The sequence below is a fragment of the Apus apus genome, chromosome 7 (assembly GCF_020740795.1).
Source record: "Apus apus isolate bApuApu2 chromosome 7, bApuApu2.pri.cur, whole genome shotgun sequence".
Classification (NCBI taxonomy): domain Eukaryota; kingdom Metazoa; phylum Chordata; class Aves; order Apodiformes; family Apodidae; genus Apus; species Apus apus.
The window spans coordinates 15,840,606-15,867,269 of NC_067288.1; the positions used below are offsets into that span (position 1 = coordinate 15,840,606).

Genomic DNA, 26,664 nt, shown 5'->3' on the forward strand with positions numbered 1-26,664 from the left:
ATGTTCCTGAAAATTTGGACCATTTTTTCCAGTGTGTGTAACCAGCATCTACCTTTAAGAAAATGTATAAATCAATTACTCTGTGTCTCAGCTTGCCCAACAACTGTCTAAATTAGAAATACTCTTGCCATGATACAAAGCAGAACTTTGAAGAAAAAGATACTATTTTTTCTTTCATAGTCATCTTACATGGATCAGAGTTAGAGGCATTACAGGTTATTATTATTCTTCTCCCTATATATCAATAAGGCGGGAAGTATCAGGCAAGTCAGTTCATATCATGTATTTTTTTTACTGAGCAGCTCTGTGAGTGTGCTCAGATTATACCACATCAGGTTGTTCACTAGCAGCAGCACTGATATCTGTTGTCTTTTTGCAGATTGTATCCCAATTCCTTATACCTCTGCACCAGAGCAGCTCGCTTTTTCTCTGTGAGCCTATTCCATGATGTGCTTGCATGTGGAATTTACAATTACTTCATATGTCTCATAAATCCCTCCAGCAGCATCCTTCACTAATTACAAGTGGGCAAGCTAACATATTGTGCTTGGCGCTGAACTACCCACAGACTGGCCAGCTGAGAGGCCAACAGTCAACAGAGCTGTTAACTTCTCAGTTGAAATCTTTCTTCCATGGAAGCACTAATTTGGCTCTTTCTGTACTACCCAGGTGTCAGTTTTTGCAAAGCTTAGGCAGACTTTATATCCTTACAGTTTCTGCAATATTGTCCCCTCCTTCAAAGAAGGGAACTGACAGATGGACAAAAGGTCAAACAGTGTGATGTTATGTATTTTATCCTTTGAAAACCAGTTTATAATGATATATAAAACTTAACTCATAAAGTTATGAAATATTGAACAGCACTCACCAAGTTATGTGACAAACAGGACTCACAAAGTTATGAAATACCTTATAAATACGAAATATCTTATAAATATAAAAGGTGACACTGATTTATGCCAATAATTCCTTCAAGAACTAATGTTTATCTAATGGATTCAGCTACCAAAAATTATTGCATATGCTACAGAAGCCATTATAATTTGGGATTCACCTGTGCCATTATATCAAAGCTAATATTATTCAGTGAGACTTTGGAACATTCCATGTTGGTTGATACTATGGGCTTTTAACTAAAAGCTTCTCCTTTCACTTTACATCAACAGAAGTGGAACAATTAATGCTTCAAAATACAAGAGAGGCTTTTGTTCTTGTTTAAATTTTTGTACCTGAGCTTGAAAGGTATCTTGAGCTCCTTTGAAGTTTTCCTTTAATATACTGCACCTAAACCACTTCTTTCTAAGAGCCTCATTTAACTTTTACATTTTAAAGATCTTTCAATGCAAGCCCAAATGTAACAAAAGAAAGTGGTAATTGTTGAAACAGGCAGAGTTGCTGAATAGTATAGACACTGCATCTTATGGAAGCCACATCCTGAAAACATCTCGTGCAACTCTGGCTCTGGTGTATGCCTGGCAGGTAGGTCACATCGCATAGAATTTGCATCCAGTTTAATAATTCACAGAGACCCCAATTCCACAGAGCTTATGTGGCCCCTTGTAGTGAGCCCCCCTTGCTGCACGTGGCATTCCCTCAGAGGTCTGCTTGTGCACTTCTCAGACACAGGCTTAACTGCCACTTCTCTGTGAAGTCAGTGGTTGGAATTCTGTAGATTTCACTGGGCATTGTATTGACCTGCATATTCTTTAATAAAAGATTGAGTTTTCTCCTGTTTGCATTTGAAATCAGCTACCAGCCAGGTGACCGTAACACGAAAACAAGTGAATTGCTGATTTCATATTTCAGTGAAGCCACTAAGGACTGCCTGCAGAAGGTCAGGACAGTGGGTACTGAGGACTGCAGGATTGCTTTCCAGTAATCCCAATACTGCCCTGGTACTTGCAGTGACTGTATAGTGGTGAGCCTGCCCAACAGCCAAGTAAAGTATTAAGTAGAGCCTGCAGAAGTTGTGAACATTTTCATACCCTTATTTAATTCCCTGCATTCCTTGTAATTCCTGATAGTCAATGTACAATTTACTATATTAGAAATTTGCCATTTCAGATTTCTGATGACTATCTGGTTTTGAGGCTCCAGTGCTATCATCAGACTCCCATCACAAGTGTTGTGAGAACTCACATGCCATTGCAGACCTTTGAAAGTCTAACTCTCATGAACCATACTTTTTTTTTTTTTTAAACTGGGGCAGATGTCCCTTTCTCTAATAATTTAATTAACACTTTGGAATAATGATGCATTAATTAATGCCAGATTACAATGGAAATGCTACAGTATTACATTTTATATCAACATTAATGCAAAATGAGTTCCTCCTGGATAATATTTCTTACAGAGAATTCAGAAAGTGATAATACTAATTAGGCCATCAATTTAAATTTACCATAATTTCAATCCATGTCAGTTATCTTTTCTCTAGTACAAAACCTTCTGTTCTGCCAAACATTTTGCTGCATTGATATCAGTATGGCAGCTAGACAGGGAACCACTTCCTAATGTGCTTTCTTATAGTACATTCCTGCACTACAGTCCTGGTTTTGGTGCCTGTGTTGGGAAGGATTGAACTTTAAAAATCATGTTTAGGCTTAATAATATTCTGACATAGGTCTTCTGTGGGTAGAGAAACTTTACTGGCAATATTACCCTCACCAGAGGCACAGGATTTTGTATCATCCATGGCACATTTTTAAACACATAGTTCAGGATATTCGAATTCTTACTGGCGTGGCCCAAATTTGCTGCTGCAAATGCAGCAAAGGCAAATTCATGCTTTTGTGAGCATTATTATTTTAACTGCTTTATACCAGAATGTGAGACAAGTAAGAAACCAAGGTTTGTGTTCCCAAATAGATTCAGTCTCAATAGTATATTCCCACTTCTGAGAATAAAATGGTTTCTTCAAATCACTTGCTCTTTGTTGCTTTTTTCTTTACATGGCTGTCATCTGCCTCTTGTGCAGGCAAGAAAAGAGGATTGAAAAGATATTATTGAGATGCAAAGTATGAAAAAAAATTAGCAGAGATTAGTCAGTTTCAAGAAATATAAAAAAAGCATTTGCTTTCCTCTCTGTCTCCTCTCCTGACTTTCTGGCAGTTTGTGTGGAACCTTCTGTGTCACCAGAATTTCAGGCTCTTTGTTTTTCAGCAGCCTGTGTCAAAGACCAACAGAGTCAAGTCACTAGAGGTCATTCAGGCTGGCTTGCAAGTGCATTTGGAATTCCCAAGGTGTACTGGGAGTTATGTGCTCTTCAATCCAAAGTGAGTAGTGAAAAGTAGTCTGGGACCTGGAAGTGTTGGCTGTACCATCATGCTAGGAGCATGAGAGTTATTCAGGCATCATGAAGAACTTTGTTTGGAAATTATGAAAGGAAACTTTTTTATTTTCCAGAGTGCAATTTTTCAGAAGTTGATGCATGAGGAATTTCAACATATTTGGGGATTTTTATTCCAAATACAAACACCACAGAATTTTGAAAGTCCCTGTGAAACAGACTCCACACAGTTGTAATTGCTTTCTTCAAACACTGTGAAATAACCTTCTTTATGAAAGATTTTTGCTCAGTACATTTTATACTAGATATTTGCATTAATTTTATTGTATAAATTGGAATCAATTAGTTCAACTCAGAAACTGCTGGTGCCCTCATAGAATGTTTTCACCAAAAAGATGATTTCAAGAAGCACTGACCACTCAGATGAGGAAAGAGTAGCTGTGAGGAACTACAGAGTAGTGACAGAGTTCAAAGGGAAAACAAACAAACACAGTGGTGGTTGTGCTTTATGGAAAAATGTTTCAGCCTGGCTAATAGCTCAGGAAATTATTTTGCTGGCACACTGTGTATCTTCCAGAGAAGACCGTTTTTATTAATTTTTTTTTAATGGACATTTTGAGTGAAATGTATGTCATGTAAAACACAAGCAATTGTATCCAGTTAAATGGCATTAGCTGTAAAACAGGAACTGTGTGGGATGTGACCATCGCAAATCTACACAGTACTCTCCACCAGAATGAATTTCACACATTGTACTTGGCTTTAGCATACTGCATTCTCTGGAGAGTGCCGTTCTGGTCTCTGCCACATGGGCAAATTGAGTTAATGTGATAGCTCTTCTCCTTTGTAGAATTTATTTGGAATTTAGAAAAGGTCAGATATGTAAATGTGTGTGATTTGTTTTATGAAACTACCTCTTTGGGACAGTTCAGTATAACCAGCCATTACTGCCCAGGACTGTTAAAAGAATGTGTAGTTAGGAGTAATGGAGTGAGTGGATTTTTGAAAATACGAATAAAAGTTATTTTTTTAGGAGCTATCTGTTAGGTAGTGGAACAGACTTTTTGGAGAGCTACAGTAAACCCTCAACATTAGATGGGCTTATAACTCAGTGCGGAGTAGACAATGTACTAGACAAAGTAGGATAACTGCGTGGATTGAGCTGATGTTCATCCTGATGTTCTGGAACTAAGAAATCTCACAAGTCTTTTTTATTTCTTAGCTTCTGTGAGGACTGACAGAGAAGGGCTTTTGTAGATCAGGACTCAAGCAAGTATAGTGAAACAGTCATGTATAGTAAAACAGCTTTGTGCTGAGGAAAAATTTGTTCTGTGCCAATCTACACTGTGCTTTCCCATTTCAAGTGCTATTAATCCCTTATTTTCACAAGCAATGAAGTATGTTCAGAAAAATGTAAAGAAAAAAAGTTAAGATTATTTTTAGATTTTATATGTAAGATCAACTAGAAACTAATTGGATTAAATATTTAGTACAAAAATAGCGCTCTTCCAGACTTTTGTTTAGGTTTCCAGTTTTAAATATGTGTTTTTCTCTGTTTAAGTCTTCATATTGTGTTTTTTTTCTCATTAAATTACGTGGTCTCAAAATGAAGAACTTTAAATTTTTTAGATTATCTTAACCCTTCAATACTAAGAATGGTATCATAGAAGTACAAATAAAATATTTTAGCTGGACAGCTACCTGGTGATGCAGTGTTTAGCTGAATCTACAAATGAATACCTACAGGAGATGGAAATAGGGTTGGATGCCTCCCTTCAGGATGACATTTTTATGGAATATAAAAATCTAAATGTGCAGGTGTCAGAGTTAAGTTCAAATATTATAGTATCCAACTATTTAAGTAGCAGGGTTTTTTTCTGGCACATTTCCATCCTTAAATCAGACATGGAATACTTGTAAGGTGGTAGCTGATAGAGGATTTCAACAACTCTACAATTTTAACTTTACATTTATGGCTTCTGCAGGATGCCCTTCTTCTATGATAGCACCAATACATTGGTAACACCTGCCTCTTTCCATCTGATCACACCTGTTGACACATGAATTAACAAATCAACTAATAACCTTCTTCTGGTTCTTTTTTTTTATCTGCAGTAGTACTGGTAGCTCTGTGCATAGAGAATTATGATATACAATGTATTCCTTGTTTAAATGGATTTTGTTGAGTGCCAGAACTATTCAGAAAGGGTAATTCTAAGAAAAGGAAGTTTTTTTCACAGAAATACTCAACTTTTGAATAACTCGATCCATATATTATGCTTTGAGTTTTATGTATTTAAATTTTGTCCCAGAATAATAGGATAGTTAATGTTCATATCAACTGTATGTATTTATGTCTCTAAGAGAGAAAAGCCATAAAAGAGCTGAATTTCAAAGGTTATGCTGGTAGCCAGAAAACATGGCACCCTTACCACAGCACAAATAATGCTAAGCTAATTCCGAAGGAGATAATATTTTCACAGGGTGTGAGACAGCATTTTAAGAGGTTACAAGCTTGAATTCAGAAAGCAAGAGAGAGAGAGTGACAGTCCATTGATGCAGCACCTGAGCTAATACATCTTCCATCTTGATGGTGGTAATTAATCTGGGGCAGCATCACAGTGATGCAGCTCTGCTACTTCCAGTTGTGCTGCACCGGTACATCCAAGTGTGGTTGCAACTAGTTCAGAAACAGCTGCACAGATGTTTGTCAGAGCCAAGACAGATATTAATACCACCAGAGTTAGATTCTCACATCTCACTGGAGAAAATTTTAAAAATCACTAGTCAGGTACATTAATCAGAGCTATACTACATAAAGTAAAAACAGTACAATTGGAGGATGTTGAATAAATTTGAATAAATCATGATGGGCTTATGGATATTTGTTAAAAAATAGTTTTTAAAGTTATTTCCTGTGTGTTGTTTGTTCACCTCTAATAAGGATCATATAGTATCAATGGTATTTTTATTTCAGCTCCTGGAACATAAAAAAATCTGTGTGAAGCTAGCTGAGAGTTTTGCAAGCGTATCTGAATGGCGAATCAACTGAGGTAAGTTGGAGTTTATGTCCCTGAACATATTGTGTGATCAGTGGATAAGGCAGGGTTTAAATATAGCTTGAAAACCACAGGGTATTAAGTATCTAGGAATATTTTACCTTATGGAGTTGAAGTCTACAACTAAACTTAACAAAGAGGTAATGTGAAATACAGTGAAAAAATAATTGCTGGGTGGTCTTTGCCTCACACTGTATTGTGTGGTGGAAATGGCTATTTACTTTCTGTTTACCTTCTGAGGAAAGATCTTTAATGAACTCATGGGTATGTTAACAAAAACTTTATGGCATTATAGGAAGCCCAAAATCTGGGATGAGAATGCTAGTGGTAGCCAAACCTTTAGGTGGAGCAAATTTTCCAGAGTTACAAAAATATTTTTTGTGCAGCCAAGGAAAGGATACCATATAAGTGGATCTCAGCCCATTTGGATAGCTTTTCAAAAAGCACTAACATTATTTTTTCATTTGTTCTCATTAACAATAATGAACAAAAAAGAGCTGAATGTGGTACTGAAAGCCATGCCTAAGGTATTTTGAATGATAATGAAGATAGAGAGGAATATGCAATGGAAAATGCAGAATGAAAAGAAAGGAAATCCTATGAAACAAAATGAGTGTGAGTTTTATTTGTTTTCTTGATTTTTTCACTCTGAAGTGTCAGGGCCCTGGGGTCCCCCCAGGCCTCCCTGGCCCAGGTCAGCCCCCTCACCCTCACTCACCTGCCCACACTGGGGGCGGGACCACATGTCAGCCCACAGGGCCATCAAGCCCACCTGCCGGCCTGTCTCCAGCTCCCCACAGCCCTGCCTGGCTGGGCCAGGCCCACCCACAGGCCAGCATCCTGTCCCCTCCCTGTCACCTGGGAGGTGGCTGCCCCAGCGGCCCTGACCTGCTCCTCTCCTGCTGGGAGCAGGACGGGCCCTGCCCTGCCGGCCCCCGCGGCCTCCACAGCGCCGGCCCCATGGAGGCCTCACCCTGCGCAGGGCCCTGGTGCACAAGCAGAAGGGCTGCATGTTAACAGTGTTACAGACTACATCAGACCCACAGAATGGTGTCTGCATCTTTTTCAGCTCCTTATAAAACTGTGTAGGACCAGACTGGAACTTCAAATGTGTGCAGACACAGCCTTCCTGCAGAGATGGTGAGAGGAGTACTGCAGAAACTCTCCTTCCGCACTGGGACTAATTCAGAAGCAGTGTAAGTAAAACATAACTTCTGCTGATTTCTAAGGGATTTGAGTCAAGCCCCTTAACTGTATAATGTTCTCCCCTCCTTTCTGCTTGCTTCCATCTCCTCAGAATTCCCACTCATAGCTTAATGAATAAGCACTATAACCTTAAATGCTGAAGGGAAGCAATGGAAGATTACCAATTGAATGCAAGGAAGGAGTTCCAGTGTGCTGCCTTACTCCTACTGCTTTATTTTTGATTAATAGTATAGTAACACCAATGAGAATTGCTAGGGATAGCTCAAGATATGTAGACAGACAGATGCTTGTCTTGTGGATCTTTAAAGGGCATTTACTACCTTAAATATTCTGTGATTCTGCAATTTTTGTTGAGGGTTGGTGACTCTATTCTGTTTGTATGAGTATCCAATTACAACTCAAATATTTGCACTTGACAGCAGTTTTAGACTACATAGTTAAATGAAAAATGAACCCAATGCAGTACATACTTTAATAACAATCAGTCTTAAAAGATTTTTTTGCAGAACAACTTCTGACCCACCAGGATTATTAAACATCACATAGCATTTTTTGTAAGATTAGTCACAGTGTCTTTTCTGAAGCTCAATTTATATTATTACATTCTGCCTCCATAAATCGCCCTGCGGTATCAACTGGATATAGTATTCTTCTGTCACATGTTGTTGTAGAAAGTTAAAAAGCTGTCGTGTTCCACCTCAGAAATGGATCCACTTGGCTAGAATGTAATGCAGTTCTGTTACAAGATTTGGAATTGTTATTTTACAGTCCAGTACATTTGCAAGAGAATCTGTTATTTTTTCAGTGCTTCTTGGGGTACTCATCTGCATCAATTAATATAGAAAGGATAAGTATTAGTATTTTGCACAGGCACTCATTTCTAGGCAGTGTCCCCATGGACTGTCCACAAAACAAGGAAAACCATGCATTTCCACTTGCATATGTGCTTAAGTGCATTCACCAGCAAAGAATCAGGTTTTTAATTTTTCAAAATCACTCTGTTTCTCAAGTGTTATGGTTTGAGGGGGCACAGACTGGTTTGATGATATCAATACAAGGGCCTAGAGTCTGTTTAGGACCCTGAAGGATCCAGGGAGGCAAAACAGAGGGAGGTCTGTGTTCCCTCCCATTTCCTACCATACCCTAGAAAAGCCAATAGGGTGGGAGATTCCACCTCTTCCTTCTCTCTTCGTTGCTGCTTCACTGTATTCAGAGGTCTTAAAGAGACGGTCAGGCTTTTTGTCTTCAACTTGCCATGTGCTCTGCAGGATCCAACTCCATCAGTGCTGGGGAAAGCCTTGGACCTTTTCAGACACTTACATTAGTGACCACTGAAATCAGGTTTTGTATATACTTGCTGTATTTTTGGAGAGGTTTTTTTTGTTGTTATTGTTGCGTTTTTTTTTTCATGAACTCACTTGTTATTATCTCTCCCTGTTCTAGTAAACCTGGTCTAGTTTTAACTTACAACCTTTAAGCCTCTCTTCCTTATGCCCCTTTATCTTCACCTGGGAATGTGAAGGGGGGCAACAGAGACCAAGTCTGTTCTCTGGGTCTTGGTGTGCCCTGACCACTAAATGGAGACAACAAGCAGTAACTACATTGTAGATGAAGGTCAAAACCCCATGATTATTTACTCAATACATTTTCTCTCTTGTCAAGTCTTGCGGGTGATGCAGTAAATGTCACTCCTTTTTACTCAATATCAAGCAAGCAGATAATTCTCTTTCTTGAAATCTTATCTTTTGACTGAGAGGAGAGCCAGTAACCACGCTTCTCTTGATTATTATGTATCTCATTATGTGTTTGCTAGAATGAGGATATAAACCTAGTCCAGATTCAAGTGTGAATAATTATGTTCTGCCTACCTAAATTCCCACTGCAAGTGAATTTGGGAATGATATATTTCTTCATTTCCTGCGCTCAGGCCTATTCTGGCATTTACTGCAGTTAATGGAAAGTCGGTTAGTGGAGTTGACATAAGTAGTCTAAATCTTATTATAAATTGCTTGCACTGTATATCTTTACCAGTTTGGAAAACTCTTCACATGTCATCAATGTGTATATTCAAGATAATAAATAACAGTTATCTTATTATATGCATATTCTGTCAGAGACATAATACCTGTTAAATTTACAGTATTTATGGTCGATTTGCATGTTACTGAAGTTTGTGAAGACCTTTCTTTTGACTTTAGTGAGGATGTCTAAGAGCAGTAGGGCTTAGTCGCTTTCTGAGGCATGGCAGTTCTATCCTCTGTCTTTTATGTATGTGTGCAGAAAAAAATAGAGATAAACAAGTTGTTTCTAAAATTGAATTTGAGTCTTTTGAACCCCAGATCAGTACCTAAACTTCAATGCTCCTTGGCAGCTTCATCAATGAATGAATGAAGTTGCAAGTAAGTGGTGCCCTGTATTTTCTTAGCAAACTTCAGAATTTTTGCAACATACATTTTTACTTTTATAACATTTCTAGAAGTTGAAAGTGCAGGTTTTGAACCCTTTTAACTTATCTCTAAGTTCCTTGGGGGAGACAAAGAGAACATGTCTCATTTAGCAACTCAAAACAAAGGCAGAGTAAATTGGAAAGTTTCAGGCCTGAGCTTTCATGAAGTTTTGGGGGCACTCAGGCCCATCTTTAAGCTGATGTGGTTTTATTTAGTATTTTAATAAAGTAAGGGTCTCCATCTAATGAAATTAGATTATTCCAGGCTGGAACATATTTGATATAGTTGTTCCCACCTTCTTTTTTCTTTATTATTGTGTTTCATAAGTGATTCCATTCCCTCTCATTCGTATGACTTTTTGATTGTGTTCTTGGGAGCCACGCCAGAGCAGGACACAGGCCATCTCTTTATTCTTCCAAAATCTGTGTCATGTACTATTAACCTTGGCTTGAGCTATTGGCATGGAAATTCCCAGTATCCTAAATATGCAATATTCCTTTTCTTTGGACTTAGACAAAACCAGGAGTGGGGCTGTTAGAAAAGTCTGTGATGACAACTTCAAACCTTTCTCAGAAATCAGTAAAGGAATTCTGCAGTTAAGGTAGAATAGTGGAAAGAATGTCAGCAACTTAATTCTGTGATTCTTACTGTGACAGTGGGAGATCATTTTAATTCAAGAGCAAAAAAAATAGCAGTATCATCACAACATTTCTCATAATTTAAAAATTCTCCAAATCAGAAGAGTGGTACAGGCAAGTAGGCTAGTGAAAACCCTCCTGACAAGAAAGATGGTTTTATTTTATTTAATTTTTAAATCTTTCTGCAGCTTTCTGCAGATTCATAACCTAGGGCAAGTTTAAAGTCAATGAAGCAGTTTAAAATGAAGAAAAATATCAGCATTAGAAAAAGTGTTGATTGTTTCCTAATTATGCTGTAATGGATTTTTGCCTTTTTAACTAGATAAAGCCAGTGATATATGCCTATGTACACAGGAGACCTGGGAAATTCTTTAATAAAATTTTGCACTAGTTGCTCATCCTGGTTTAAGCCAGGATAGAACCGATTTTCTTTCTAGTAATCATACTTTTCAGTTAAGTCTCTTCTAAGTAGCTGCACTTGCTGAAATTAACAGTATGTTTTTCAGTAAGTGTTTGCTTCTAGGACTGGTAACGCTCTATGCTTATAGTTACTGCTAGAGAATGGTATGCAGAACCATGACTGGCAATTAAATAAATGATATTGCTTCTCTAGGTATCTTAGCACCCTTGTGACATGATTAATTTAATTGGTTTTTGTCAACAATTGGAAAAAGTGGATTTTATTCTCTGAAAATTGTAAAAATAGAATTGTGTATTATACAGGAAAATTTTGCATGTATAATTTTAAAACCTCTTTGTTTTGTGAATCCCTTATTCAGAGAGCAAATATCACTCCAGTCTTCAAAAAGGACAATAAGAAGGATCCCAGGCTGCCCAGGGAGGTTTGGAGTCTCCTTCTGTGGAGATATTCAAGAGCCACCTGGATGCAGTCCTGAGTAATGTGCTCTAGGCAATCCTGCTTTTAGCAGGAGATTTGGACTAGATGATCTCTAGAGGTCCCTTCCAACTTTGACTACTCTGTGATTCTGTGAAGTGTTCAGATTCAGCCTGAATTGAGGAATACCATGGAATGTGGAGAAAACTTGTGAACGCTGCTCTGAACCCATACATGGGCTCAGTATGATTTTGTTTGGATGTGGCTGGGCAGCTTGCCTACAACATAAATGGCACCTCTCTTTCAGTAGATAATGATCTACCAGTTGCATGTTAGCTGATGATCTTTAAACCTGATGATCTTTTACAACCTTAACCACTCTATGATTCTATGATTCTGTGCCTCCAGTCGTTCCTTCCAAACATTTCCTGACTTGATCCACGCAGTGGACAGTTCGTATTCCTGCCAGCTGATCATCAGCCAGGTTTGTGATCTGGCGGTGATTTCTTCTAGTAGAGCCATTCATCTCTTTTGGAATGGTGGATGGAAATACTTTCTAGAGTTCACCATGACGTATCCACAAAGCTCAGAAGGGACGACAATAGGGTGCTTGGCTGTCCTAGGGTAACAGTCCAGCGTCCCAGGACAACATATATCTTACCCTCCCTTCTCTTAGATGCAGAATATCATGTTTTGGCCTTTCTGACACATCCCAGTTTATCTCATCTAACCTACCAGAGGAGGGTATGAGAAGCATAATTTACGCTGTAGCCATCTCATCCAGAAATTTAGCTTGAGGTTTTGTATTTTCAAATCCATGTGCATATCAATAAGTTTTCCCACTGAGCTGTTAAAAAAAACGAACATGTGCTGCGTTATACTGTTTGTGCTTTAAAGAAAAATCAGTTTTTACAGCCTTCTGTAAGTCCCTTTGTTCAGGACTACGCATTAAATAAAGTGTGTATTATAACTTTTTATACACTTCCTTCTTTGTTTTATTTTAGACAATTTATTCAGTCTTCAAAATCCTTCCATCAAGATTTTGGCCTGATGACTGCCCAGAGGCCTTCTTAAATTAGAGCAGGTACATTAGGTTCTGCACTTGTGAAATTCTGAATTGTCCCATCGTTCTTCATCACTGTTTTAATGGGCATATTTCTGCTACTGATGAAGAAAGAGTCTGCATCGGCAAGATGCAGTAAACTAAGCATGAGCTTTAATTGGGCTTGTTGATAGAGTTCACTGGAGGAATGTAACATTTACAGAGGAATTGAAATGCTCCTAGCAGTTCATTTTTCCTGTGAGAAACTAAGTATTCACAGAATCGAGGACTACAAATGAAATCTCTTGCATCTCTCTAGAGAAGCAATGAAAGCATTTCACAATTATTTTGCAAGCAACTTAATAAGTAGGTTACTTTTGTGGAAATTATATTTTCTTTGTAGCTGTCTGTTAAAAAAATCTGTTGCAAGTTGTTCAGGTTGCAAGATAAAGCTCTCCAAATTTAGAGAAAGCCCTAAAATCCTGTCAGCTTCCCTCAGGTATGTGTTAGGATAGCATCCTTATTTAAAAATCATGCATTATTTTTGCCTCATTTTGCCTACAAGAGCAGTCAGTTTCAGGGAACAAGGAAAGTTCTGAATAGTTGTTTTTAACTTCATTGCCTAGTCTGTGGTCTTAGGCCTTATTTACTGTCCTCTGTGCCACAGAATGTAATCCAAACCTGCCCTGCATTTGAAATTACTATTTTATTTTTTTTAATGTTTTCAGTGGCATTCTTCATTATAGAAATATCTCAAAACTTCCCCAAGAAGTTTTTCTGTATGGGGGTAGCCAAGGATATTACCCCTTTTTATAGCTGGGAAAGTATAGCTGAGCAGTAGTAAGAAGTCCACGTGACTAAAACTTGTTCTGGCAATGTTTTTTAATTTACATCCTCACAGTGACTTAGCATGTCCTTGTGTTCCTGTATTAGGTGTAAGGGTAAACAGGAATTTTTCCACCTTGTCTTTCTGTCATTCATTATGTGGTCTCTTTCTGTTACACCATCCTCTGTGTGGCAGTCTCTGCCCTTTTACTCTTTGCACATTGGGATTTCCCTTCAGGCCCCCATCATTTTCATTGCTCATATCTAGACATTTTTGCTTTAGAGGGAATAAGATCAAAATTCTGTTAATTACCTGCTATTAAGAAAACCAGCCAAACAAACCTGGAATATTTGTATTTGAAATATGTCTTTTAAAAGCAAAATAAATTCCACAAAAGAACTACAATGTGAACAGTATCAGTGCTGACTTACTTGGTCCTAGGACTGAGTAATCCCTTTTCAGGGATGATGAATGCATATGCCATTAGCCAAGTCTGACAGAGGATGGTGATCAACATTAATTTTGTTGCTGGTGATTTTACAAACCATAATTCTGACCACTGAAAATTTGACTAAGCAAATTGAGCTTAGTTTGGACAGACCACTGCAGGATATGAAATGGTCCATTGCAATGAATGGGGTTTGATTTAAACAGTCATGCACCAGCCTACAGAGTGCACATTGCATATCTAAGCCACTCACTAAATACTGACTTGTATTTATTATTCAGACTGGCATTCACTTATGTGAAAACTCTGTGTATTTAGATTGGAAACAATTTTAAATAATTAACATAAACATATCAACTCCATCAACAGGCGTATCATATTAAGTAACACAAGATGTAGATTGGGGAGCACTACTACAAAGGTAGATCAGTGTGCTCCTGTAGTCTGAACCAAGCAGGCTGTTGTTTGTGATTAGAAAATGGTGTTCTCTACTGTGAAAATTAAACTCAGGGTTTTACCATTCCAGGTTATGCAGAGGAAGCAACCTCCTTGAGCAACTGTAGAATTTTCAGTGATGTGCCTTGCTACAATTTTTCTCAGGTGTAGTTTGGTTACTTGCAGTGACTCTTTTTCTTTTCCTAAATGGTGCAAATTTGGGCACTGCTTCATGCTTTGGTGTCTTGTCACTGTGATCTGTGTCCCTGTGATCACATGGTGGCTAGTGGATCATGGTCTGATTCTCCAAAACAGATCAGCTTCTAAACTGGTAGGCAGGGAATGAGAAGCTCCTGCTGACAGCAGGTATTTCTATTTTATCTGAGAATAATTCACTGAGTAGATAATTGGAGAATTCCCAATGGGGAAAAACTTGATTCTGTCTGAGCATAGGTTACCATGTGTACCACCATAAAATAATTGATTTTGTGATATATCAAGTAGGGACAAAGTTGAGACTATTGAACTTTTCACTTAGGGCCTCAGGGTGAACTTAAACCAAGCTCCCAAAGGTGAAGAACCAGTGCTTGACATGTGCAGGGTTTTGCACTCTTAACAGCCTCTTTAACTTCCATTTTCTCCTATTAATCTACTTTCACCAAGATCTAGATGTGCACAGCGTCTCATTAAGATGGTTGAGTTGTCATTGGAGATAATCACCAAAGGAATGTGTTATAAAATGAGAAAAAAAACCCCTATGTCTAGAAGTCTGAATAATTTTTTTATGCTGTTGTTTTAGTGAAGAGGCTTTGGATGCTGATAGGAAAGTTACTATAGCTATAGGGCACATTTAATTGCATTTTAGAAACTTCTTTTAATCCTGTAATAACAAAAAATTAAATCAGTGCTGACATTTTTTTGTTGCCAGAAGAAGGTAGTAAAAGAGTAAAGAAATAATTGTTAGTTCTGAGAATATAATTAGCAACTTTAATGCTTTAATCTAAAAAATGCATATTTTGAGCCTGGGTGAATGATTAAAGAAAAGATATTGAAAGCCTTTGAAATTTCTAACTGTTTGTTTTTAATTGTAAATTATGATCACTATAATTAGCTCATTTAGTACATTTATAATGTAAACAAATATGAATATACAGAAGTTCAATGATACATTTCAGGGCAAATAAGAGCCACACTGTGACCCTGGGCTATATTTATTAAGCCTTTCTTGTAGTGTTTGGCACTGTTTCATTCTTTCATACTGTGTTTTGGAGGGGTTTTTTTTGCAGAACATAAAAAGAAAACCATACATAATACTTGCAGGTCTCTGCTGAGGTCTAAATGCATCTGGAACTACACTGTAGAAAATACAGATAGAAATCTGGTCCTTTTGGAGCACATTTAACCCTCACTCTGAAGCTTCCTTACAGCTAGAGGATTTATCATGTTAAAAAAAAAAAATACTACCTGTGTTCTTAAACACTACGTTGTTAACACTGAGCAATTAGATAAGCTGAAAGTGATATTATGTTTCAGTAGACTTATTTCCATAGCTTGCTATCTGCAGAAGTGCAGTGTGTCTGATACTGGCTGTCCTGTTTCCTGGTGATGCACTTCATGTAGAATCCTGGGACTGAATTTCAGATATTGGCTCCTTTCTTGATACGCATGCTGCCCTGCACATCACACTGTAACATGAACAGAAGCTGCCTGGCTAAGACTCCCTGCATGCTAGTGGGAGCACTTAATGAGTAACAGGATGTTTTTCCCCCACCAAGTTCAAAGATTAAAATTTGGGGTTTAGTCTCACCATTATTTTTATTAAAAAGGCATCTTTTGTTGCATTTTCAGAGCTCAGTTATCATGCTGCGACATACTGCATCCAGTTCCGATAAGTCATGGAAAGTTATGATTAGTTAAGCTCCTTATGAATAGAGAAGGCTTCCCTGAAGGTTGAAACTGCCCTCTAACTCAAGATTTTAAATCATTGTTGAAGTGTTTTGACTAGGCTGCCTTTGTGTACACTAAACAGTTTAAGGTTAGTTTTTAATCCGGTGGCGCCTGTTTTATGATGTACACTTGCTACAGATTGAGTGTTGTTCTGTTCATCACTGCCAACTGTCTCCTTGGGATCCTCTAGTAACTAAATTGTTTTATCTCAGAGGAAAGACTTGTCAATAACAAGCCAATAATAACTTTTCTGATGAATTCCCAAGATTTTTTTTTAAAAAAACCCTCTTCTTTTGTCATTATTCCCCTATACTGTAAAATGTATTGTGAGGGTTAGTTGCTCTGTTCTTGCACTGTGAGCCTTCAGGAGTTAAAATGTCCATAGCATGAAAAAAAGGTAGAAGAGGTACATACTGCAGCAGTGTATTCACCATATTCTGTAGATATTTTTTAGCTGAAGGAAGTAAGGCCTGGTTATTACAGCTGTCACAGTGACATCTGATATTTCAGTATCAGTGATTGCCTCACCCACCACATGACCCTGATCACTACCATGATTCTCTTGTCCACTATTAAACTGCGAAAGGTCTTGGCCCTCATGGTGCTTTTTCAAGTCTGAAATAGCAACTTGTCTGTCATAGTCTCTCTGCCTAACTTAATGCTTAAGAACCCAGCAAAAAATGTTTAATGCAGACAGAGAGTCATACAGCAACAAAGGAAAGAACACGTCTTACGTCTGTTTTCATGGCTGATGCCTAACAAGGATGCCAAGTATGCAAAATGAGCAAATTTTGAAGTGACTGTGTGGTTTAAATCTCAACAATTACATTTTTTGCGTTTCATTTCTACATTTGGGGAACACATTTGTTCTTTGAAAGTCCTGAGAGATATCTTGAGATTTCACACAGGAATAGTGGTGTATAATAGCACGATCATTTTCATGAGTCAAAACAGAAAAGTTCCAAAATATTGTCATACAAAATTTCAGATTTAAAGCAGATTTTTACTGCATGTTTCCTTTTCTTTCCACAAGAAAGCAAGCAAAAATGGTTCATGGAAAGCTAGTTAAAAAACCCTAAACCTACAAACCGAACTCCAAAACTGTGTAGTTGAGATGAATAGAATTCCCTATGATGTGCATTTTTCCTGCCTCATTAAGCACCTTACTTGAGTTAAGATGAATTTAAAAATTACTTGACCTGGGCAACATGAAAGACTTAGAGAGTAGACTTCTCTATGCAAATAGATAAGGCCTGTCAGGCCTGCCTAATTTTTAGCAATAAGGCATTGAAGAAGATTCTGCAACTTAAGATAATAGAGCTGGCTTAACTGACTATTCCTCTCTAGGTTGTACAAGCTTTGACACAGTGGTTGTCAGACGTTTCAGCCCTGGGTGCTTATCTTTTTTAGCTCTGTACTGTTGCTAAATTTATGTAAACTCATATGTGGGGCTTGAGAGCCAAAAAACAGGGTTTATATATTGAAATTCAGCTGCATCTCGATTATACAAGATATTGGGTGGATATAATGCCAGAATAATGAGGAGGTTGGATAACCAGCATCTGTAATTTTTTGTAGTGATTTTAGGTTCTTAAATGTAGCTTTACAAAAAAATTTTTTTTGCTTTGATAGGTGCGATTGTGAACATCTGACCTGCAATTCCACCTCCAATGCAGAGGAAAAGGGACATTTGTGCAGACTGTTTCTGGTCACCTATGCTAAGGTAGTGCTGAGTTTCTTACAGTGACCCCCATGAACAGGATTTCTACCAAACACAGCTGCAGCATGTTATATTGGAAAATGTTGGGGTTTTTTTTAAGTAGAATGATCCATTCTTTTATACTCTTTGCAGTATATTCTGGATTGCAGTTGCAAATACCAGTTTTTATGGCCTAAAAGGTCCTCTCTTCATGTTTTATCAGAAGCATCTCTCCTTTTGTAATGATATAAATATATGTTATGTATATATATGCATACATAGTGTGTACTATATATATATTAAAAACAAATGTGTAACTTCATATCTCATGTTAAGATAAGAAAAGGCCATCCTTTAAAAAGAAAACCTTACAAAATTTTGTATAGTTGTAAACGTTATGAAGTTATATATATGAAATTTAAAGTTTCTAAATGCTTATCTTAGTGGAAAACCAGATCAGAAATTGTCAGCAGAGTACTTTCTGGAAGAGTTCTGTCATGTCTCTAAAGATGGAAACCAAGACAGACAAGGATTTAAAGCTAATGTAAAGTGGCAACAAGAGAAGGGAGCTTATGTGTTCCAGAGAAAAACCTTAAAAACAAATGTAAAAAACCTGAGGTGTGTCCAGTCTAGGCACGTATGATGTTAACTTTTAACAGTTCGGGCTTTGCTGTCTGTTAAGTGAAAACATACAACTCTATTATTGAATAAGGGACAGAGACCAAGCCAACTGGACTGGTCTTTTTGCCCTTCTTGTAATATCCATAGTGGCTGAATTTTCTCCATGCATCCATGATCCCTTTGGTGTCTGGATCTGCACTGCTTTTTATACACCATGTTTACTGTGGTCAGATTTTTCCATCAGCAGTCCTTGCTAACTGGCGATGTCCCAGTTCACTGGAGGTTAGCAAATGTGACATCCACCCACAAGAAGGGCTGGAAGGAGGATCTGGGGAGCTACAGGCCTGTCAGGCTGACCTCAGTGCCAGGGAAAGTTATGGAACAAATACATCTTCAGTGCTGTCATGCAGCACATTCAGGACACTAAGGTGATCAGACCGTCAGCGTGGGCCAGCCTTTATGAAAGGCAGGTCCTGCTTAAATAACCTGATATCCTTCTGTGACAAAGTGACCTGCTTAGAGAATGAGGGAAAGGCTGTGGATGTTTGTCTAGTAAAGCCTTTGACACAGTTTTCCACAGCATTCTCTTGGAGAAACTGGCTTCTCGTGACTTGGACTGGTGTATGCTTCACTGGATAAAAAAAAAGGCTGGATGGCCGGGCCCAAGGAGTTGTGGTGAATGGAGTTCAGTCCAACTGGCAGCCACTCACAGGCACTGTTTTCCAAGGCTCCATATTGGGGCCAGTTATCTTTTAAAATCTTTATCAATTATCTGGACATGGGGATAGGGTGCATCCTCATTGAGTTTGCACATAACACCAAGCAGATTGGGAGTGTTGATCTGCCTGATGGTAGGAAAGTTTTGCATATGGGTCTAGACAGGCTAGATTCATGAGCCAAGGCCAATTGTATGAGGTTCAACAAGGCCAAATGCTGTGTCCTGCGCTTGAGTCACAGCAACCCCCTGCACTGCTACAGAGTGACTGGAAAGCTGACCAGAGGAGAGGACCTGGAGGCGTTGGTGGACAGCCGGCTGAATGTGAGCCAGCAGTGTGTCCAGATGGCCAAGATGGCCAACAGAATCCTGACTTGTTTCAGAAATAGTGTGGCTAGCAGGACTAGGGCAGTGATTGTCCCCCTGCACTGTGCATTGGTGAGGCTTCCCCTCTAAATCCTGTGTTCAGTTTTAGGCCCTTCACTGCAAGAAGGACATTGAGGTGGTGGAGTGTGTCTGAATAAGAGCAACAAAGCTGGTGAAAAGTCTAGAGCACAACTCTTATGAGAAGTATCTGAGGGAACTGGGGTTGTTTAGCCTGGAGAAAAGGGGGCTGAGGGGAAACCTTGCTGCTCTCTACAGCTGCCTGAAAGGTTATGGTGGGGTGGGTGCTCATCACTTTTTCCAATTTGCAAGTGATAGCGCAAGAGGAGATTGCCTCAAGTTGTGTCAGAGGAGGTTTAGATTTGGTATTAGGGAAAATTACTTTAGTGAAAGGGTTGTTAGGCACTGGGACAGGCTGCCTATGGAAGTGGTTGAATCACAATCCTTGGAAGTATTTAAAAGATGTGTATATATTGTACTTAGGGACATGGTTTAGTGGTGGGCTTGGCAGTGCTAGATTAGCAGTTGGACTTGATGATCTTAAATGCCTTTTCCAACCAAAATGATTCTTTCATTCTGTGTCACACAGCCAGAACTTTTTTAGGCTAGAGATGTGGTTATACCAGTCCTCCTAAATCTTAAAATTTAAAGAGAAATAACCACTTCTGAAATTTTTGTTTTCTTTTAGAACAAAAATAATTGTTAAAATTTGTCACTCATTTTCCTGTGGACAAACACTGGATTTAATGATGCCATTGGCAGTTTAAGGATGAAAGGCTTTGAGTGCCGTGCTCTCTGGAGTATAACTTGGTGCTTGTTCATTTTCTCTTATGAGATTTGCATATGCTGTTGCAAAGCCTTGGTCTTCACTATGCTTGTAAGTTTCCAAGGTGATTATGACTAGTGCACTTAACTGATACTGTAATTACCATTATTCATATTAATGACTTATTAGTAATAATTACTAATAATGTTGATAATCCCCTAAGGAAAAATACTGTAGGTAGAAAGCCACAGATGAAGTCATGATAGCAAAGACAGACTTGTTCCTTGTGTCCATCTTGTCATAAAATAACTAATTCCCAGCTTTTTTCTGGATTTCTGGAGACACTTCTCTTGTACCGACCCTCTTTGCCTGCCTGAAGGGCCCCAAAAATCAAGAGTGAATGGGTCTCTGCCTTGATTCCTGTGAATAATTCAAGCAGTAAATACAACTTGTTTCCATCCAGCATTCTGCCACTCCTTCACTTTTTCTTCATTGTAATTTTCATGACCTTCTGCGTTTTTATAAGCCTGTAGAGTGTGTGGTAGACAAAATGTATGGTATTCATAGCCTGGTAGACAACATGTTGCCATAAATTTTTCAGAAAACCTCTTTCTCACAGGATACATTGCCAAATATGTATCGGTTTTGTATTCTTAAATTAACTTTTAAAAAACGTTCACAAAGCTCTGGCTGTATTTGTCTCTGGCTTTAAAAGAACAAAAGTCAAAACAATCAGGATTCCATGATCATTTAGTCTTCAGACCCAAAAACAAAATCCTTGTTCATTTATACAAATACATCTCTGTTTAGTGGTTTGTCCGAAACACGGAATGTGCCTGCAGCTCTTGGCACCATGGAGAGTGGAGAAAGAAATATTTTTCATTGGCTGGGAAGGCTTTGTGCAGATGAAGAAACGTAATCCTGAACGGTGTGCTCAGATTTTTTCAATAAATGTTTTTCGTCACTACAGAGGTTTATATAACAGCAGTAAAGGCAAGAAAGGAAATTAGAAACACAGTTGAGACTGCATCTGATACTTCATAATGGCCTAAAATTCTTACTGTTTATTAAAACTAACACCCCTTGTCAACGTGTTGATAAAAAATTCTCTATAGTCTCTGTTCTTTGATCTTTTCATTTTACAAACCATAGATATTTGTTGTAATTTCTTTATTTAGTTTTATGTCTAAAACATTGAAACTCAAAACTACTTTCCAATAATGTTGCATGATAAGGAGTAATCCTGAATTCATCAATCCAGCAAATTCATCACTAAACAAATTTGTCCTCTCCCAAAGAGAGCAGAACTCTGGTGTTACACTAACAGAAATGGTGAAAGGTGACACCAGAAAGGATGCTTTCAAAAACTTGCCATGTCTGTGGGCTTCATGCTTCTGCTGTCCAGTCGGAGTATGGGCATAACCTGTTCTAATGTACACATTTACCTTTTGTTTCAGCAGCTCCCTGGCTCCTGCAGATGCAAACATTTGAATTTCCTGTTGGCTCAGAGGTGAGATTTATAACATTTATTAAACTTGCTTTTCACTGTGAGCTTACTGGGCAGAAAGCCTAAGAGGGCCTTTTTTTAAGGGGGTTTAATTGCTTGAATTGACTAGAGGGGTGAACATTATGCTTTCTTTGCAGTACCACTATCCACTAAGATTGCCAGGTGTTGAATTTCCCTAGACATTCCCTATTTATTGAAGGAATTAATGAAATATCAAACTATCCAGAGCTGGGGCTTCTAGCATCTCCTTCCCATTCATTGTCTTGATTTTGTTTCCTTCATGGCTGCTTTTGAATTTCTTGATTGATGCTGTTCAGTTCTGTCCATTCCTTTCCGTGAGTGTCCTGCCTTTTTTCTGCCTACTCTCAGCTTCAGCAGCTCTGCCAGACTTGCCTCAGAACTGAATGTCCCTGAAAGCATTTTGCTGTGTTGGGGGCTGCTGGTGCAGAGAGGCAGTTCAGCGGTGGAAGTACGTCAGTGTTCTTTAGCAGGATGGAAAGAAAGGTGGACAGAGAGCAGGAAAGACAAAATAAGTGGAGGGAGGGATGAAAAGCAAAGAGGTATTTTGCAATGTTTATAATGAAAACCTAAAAATAGCCCTTTAAAATCCATTAATGGACTTCTCAACAGATGGCAGCCCTACTGTCAAGTGAGCCCAAGGCAGGCAGACCATAATTGTTAGCAAGTGTATTGTTAAGGGAATTTACTAATTTACTGATGCAGCAGCCGCTTCAGTTGAAGAATAAATTGGAATATTTTTATGCTTTTCCTTTAAAAAGTCATCCACTTTTAAGTCTATGTATTAAAATGATAAAGTCTTAAATGGGGGTCTCCTTCACTAAACAAAAGATATGTAAATTATATTTCAAGATTTATATTATGATAAAAACTGAAACACGAAAGAGACATTATCTTGCGAAAATGTAAAAGTACATTGCTTCATGAGTCTATAATGATATAATGTGATGTTGATGTAGTTAAAGATGTCAGAAGGGAGACAATGACCTTAAAAGTTTAAGGCAGACACATTAATATTGATTGATTTTTTAGAGACTGAACAGCAAGAATATATCTATATATAGCCTGGATATTGGATTGTTTGAAAATTTTAGATGAGATACAGAACATTTTGGTCTTGTAATGCTTTAGACCTAACAGCAAGAACATGCTTTAAATGCAGCCATTTGTACTACAAGAAACTGGATGACGATTTGCCTTGAATTTAACAGACTGTAAACCTGTTTCTCATAAAAATCAGTGGTGTTTGACAAAGCTGGGTGTTCATTCCTGGCATAATCACAAATGCAGGTGTGTCATATGAGATGTCACAAAGTCCTAATGTGGTGGGGATTTTGCTGTGTTGGTTGGTTGGTTTATTGGGTTTTTTAAATCCTGTTTTATACATATGTAGATCTGTACGTAGTCTTGTAACAATCTTTACAGACACACATATACACCTGAAACATCTTGAGCATTGTAAAACCTCAGCACCTCCTGGCCTTGAACCAAAGAATGTGACTGCATATCTGTAATGTCATTTTTGCTTTCTAGTTTTCTCCAAGCTGGGGGAATGTGGTTGTTAACGCTTCTTGTTTAACTAAGTTTAGGATCATCTTATATCCATATTTATGCCAGCAAAGTCATAAAGAAATGTATCTTGCATTGAAGTAGAAGGTGCTAAATATTGTGATATTATTTTATTCCCTTGGAGCAGTTCATGTTATCATCTCACTTTGATGAAAGTTTCATCTCCTTCATAAATGAGCTTTACTCTTAAGTGTAGAGACTTCCGCTGCTAGAAGGAGTTGAGGTGTTGGGTGTGGTTGGCCTTTTAAACTGTTAGGGACTAGACCATAGACACCTCAGACACAGGGACTAAGAAATTAACCTGCAAAAATCTGCAGCATTGTTTAAGATGCAGGAGATTTTAATTCAGAATCAGACCTCATGAAACATGAGGCAGATAAACATAAGGTGTAGACCACACTTATAATTTATTTATTTTTAAAATATTATCACTTTCCAGCAAATCATTAGTCTTCTATCTTCTCCCCACATACAAAGTGATAGAAAATCAATATCTGAAGGAAAGATGACAGCTGAAAACATGGATTTCAAGTGTAGACATTTTGCGTAATAGAGAGTTCTTGTTTTCAAGAAGCAAAGACAAGAAAATTACCTTGTGGCCACTTCACCTCCAGATTAGTATTTCTTTTAAATGTATAATCAGAAATGGAAAAAGATGGGTGCTTTCTGGGGGAAGTATCAAACAGCAGGGTTTCTTCCAGTATAGGAAAATAGCCTTAGCAGCCTGTTCAGTAAACCAGAGAAAGCACAGTGTCTCCAAAGGGCCTAGCCGGTGTGATCCAGAATCCCAGAAAGTCAAGAAACTTGAGGCATTCAGGCTTGATTTAATTATTTTTTACTACAAATTTGTTTTCAGAGATTGATTAACAGGAGAAGATGCATAAATGGCAAAGTCTTGATCAAGGGAGCTGCTGTCAGGGTACCATCTAGATAAAATAGGAAAAGAATGCTCAGGTTTCTGTGAAAGAAGACTAATGACATTAACTCAAAATGAAATAGCAAGGAGCAGCATTGCAGGCTGAAGATCATAAAAAATCAGTCTGCTCACAAGAAACTGAGAAATTTCCTGAACTGAAAAGTAACTGGAAATGCTAAGGAATGCTTGCTTTCTGTAAGTGCCAGGTCTTTGAAGTTACTCAGGACTGAAGATGACCGAGGCACCAAATTTACTTTCTGGGACCTGTCAAGACAAGTGAAGGGAATGTTCTGGAAGCATCTGAAACAGCAGCTGTTACTGTTAGCAGCAGCTCTACACAACACAGGTGTTCTGCATCTCATATGCTCATGGCGATCAGTCCCTTCACTAAAATCTGAAACAGTCCCACCTGGAGGCAAGCAAGATAGTGGATAAAAGGAGAGCGTGAAACCTGCAGCTAGTAAGGGTTTATGTAATTTAGAGAACATGTTTGCAAGAAAGCAGGAATGGTAGTCGCCTGGAAGGAGTGGTGGCCCTATCTGAAGTCATGAGGAAACTTTACAAGTGAGCTGAATTTATTTGAACAAAGAGAGATTTCTCAGAGGTAAGATTCGTCTCTAGGGATACCAAAAAGGATTTTAAGAAACCAAAACACTTCAGTGGTTAAAAGTGTACTCCATGAAATCTAGAGTGTTTAAACTAAAGTGCCTGCTTTCTCGGGAAATGTTAAATTGTTGGCTAAGTATTAACTTAGTCTTCTAAGAAGGATTGGTATTCCTGACTAAAGGAGCAGATCTCCATTGGAAATCTCCTAGCTTCAGATTTAGGTTATAATATAGAGTAGCATTTCTGTAGCCAGGCACTTAGTGTGATCGGTACTAAAACTGGATGAGATTAGCTAATGTATTTTTCTGTGATGTGCAAAGTGAATGCCAGGATGCAGCATTGTACCTGACTGCAGTAGCATGAAGTTATGCTTCAACAGCCTTCCATTGTAATGTAGGATTTTGAAGGCAGAGAAGCAGTCTCTGGAGTTTTGTGCATCAGCAAGAAATTATTTCTGAAAGTAGCAAATAAAGAGTTTGAACTGATGTTTAGAACAAATAAATAGGAGCAGCAAAACTTTCAGGATTAGTATTGCACCCAGTCATGTAACAATAACTAAAGCAAGCGTGTATTTAACATTTGGTGAGAAGCTTTTGTACATTTTAGTTCTGTTTGGCTCAGCGGGTGTGCTGCACGTTAGACTTCAGTCTCCAGGGCTGTCAATCCAACAACTTCCACAAGCACTATATTCACTTAAAAGCTGAAAGAGAAAAATAGAAGGGAATGATGTTAATAGCACTTAGCACTTACATAGCTTTTTCCTTCTTGAAAGTACAGTGAAAACACGAGGTAATTAACCAGTACTTTGTCTTGGAAATGCAGATGTGTATCAAAACAACCTTTAAGCAAAGAGAATACAGACATATAAAACCAATGTATGCCCAGTTACACATTTTTCAAGGTTAAATATTGCAAAGAGGTATTTATTGTATCACTTATCCCTGTAGTGGGTCAGTAAGTTCAGCTTGTGGAAACCAGCACAGTGTATTTCTGCATGCAGGGCTCCTTCTTCATTGTGTGAAGAACTTACTGTAATTTCAGATTTTATTTAATGAAGTGTCTGCTATAGGAAACCTCTGACAAGTTCTACAAGGGAGTGTGGTGTTTGAGTAGAATCAAAATAGGTTGTGCAGGTGCACCAGTTACTCAAACTGCCAACAGCCTCTGTACTAAGTCTGCTGGGCTTGCTTATCTCCATCAGCTCCAGCGTCTACCCACTTGTATTAGGTATTTTGAATATGGCCCACAAAGTCATGTACTCTTAGATGATATCCATCTAATCTACTTGCTTAGAAGTTTCAAAGTTGTACAAGGAGACAACCAGAAAGAGAGATTCATCTGGCACTGAGAGAAGTGAAATCCTTTTGATGAGAAGGGACAGACTGTAAGGATAAAGCTACAAGTCTCAGAGTTAACATTTCTCTCGAAATGAGTAAGAAAAGTGTTGGCAGCTGTAGTGTGTTTTTAGTGTGGTTTCTTTTTGATTAAAATAAAAGTTCAGTGGTGTTAGCAAAGCTGGAAGTAGACCCATAACTCAATTTGATAATTAAAGACTTCTTCTGAGCCCTTGAACTACTGAGGGCTATCAGTGCAGATCAGCCAGGATGCAGAGCAAAGTCTACTGGGGGAATTGGCTGTTTTACTCTCCTCCTCATTCTTAGGCCATTATGACTTTAGGATGGCAAATCTGT

The 26,664-nt window shown here is 38.2% G+C and overlaps 1 long non-coding RNA gene across 6 annotated transcripts in view; it reads left to right on the forward strand.

Annotated features, from left to right (window-relative positions):
• LOC127387346 (uncharacterized) overlaps nucleotides 1–26,664 on the forward strand; it is a 508,224-nt gene that overhangs the window by 218,170 nt on the left and 263,390 nt on the right. For 5 of the 6 annotated variants that reach the window (XR_007890100.1, XR_007890099.1, XR_007890101.1 and 2 more), the window contains 4 exons: nucleotides 6,267–6,342; nucleotides 7,418–7,544; nucleotides 17,805–17,895; nucleotides 21,815–21,867. This is a non-coding gene — a long non-coding RNA (uncharacterized LOC127387346). The remainder of the gene's footprint in view (nucleotides 1–6,266; nucleotides 6,343–7,417; nucleotides 7,545–17,804; nucleotides 17,896–21,814; nucleotides 21,868–26,664) is intronic. The other variant, XR_007890103.1, reaches the window with a different exon arrangement.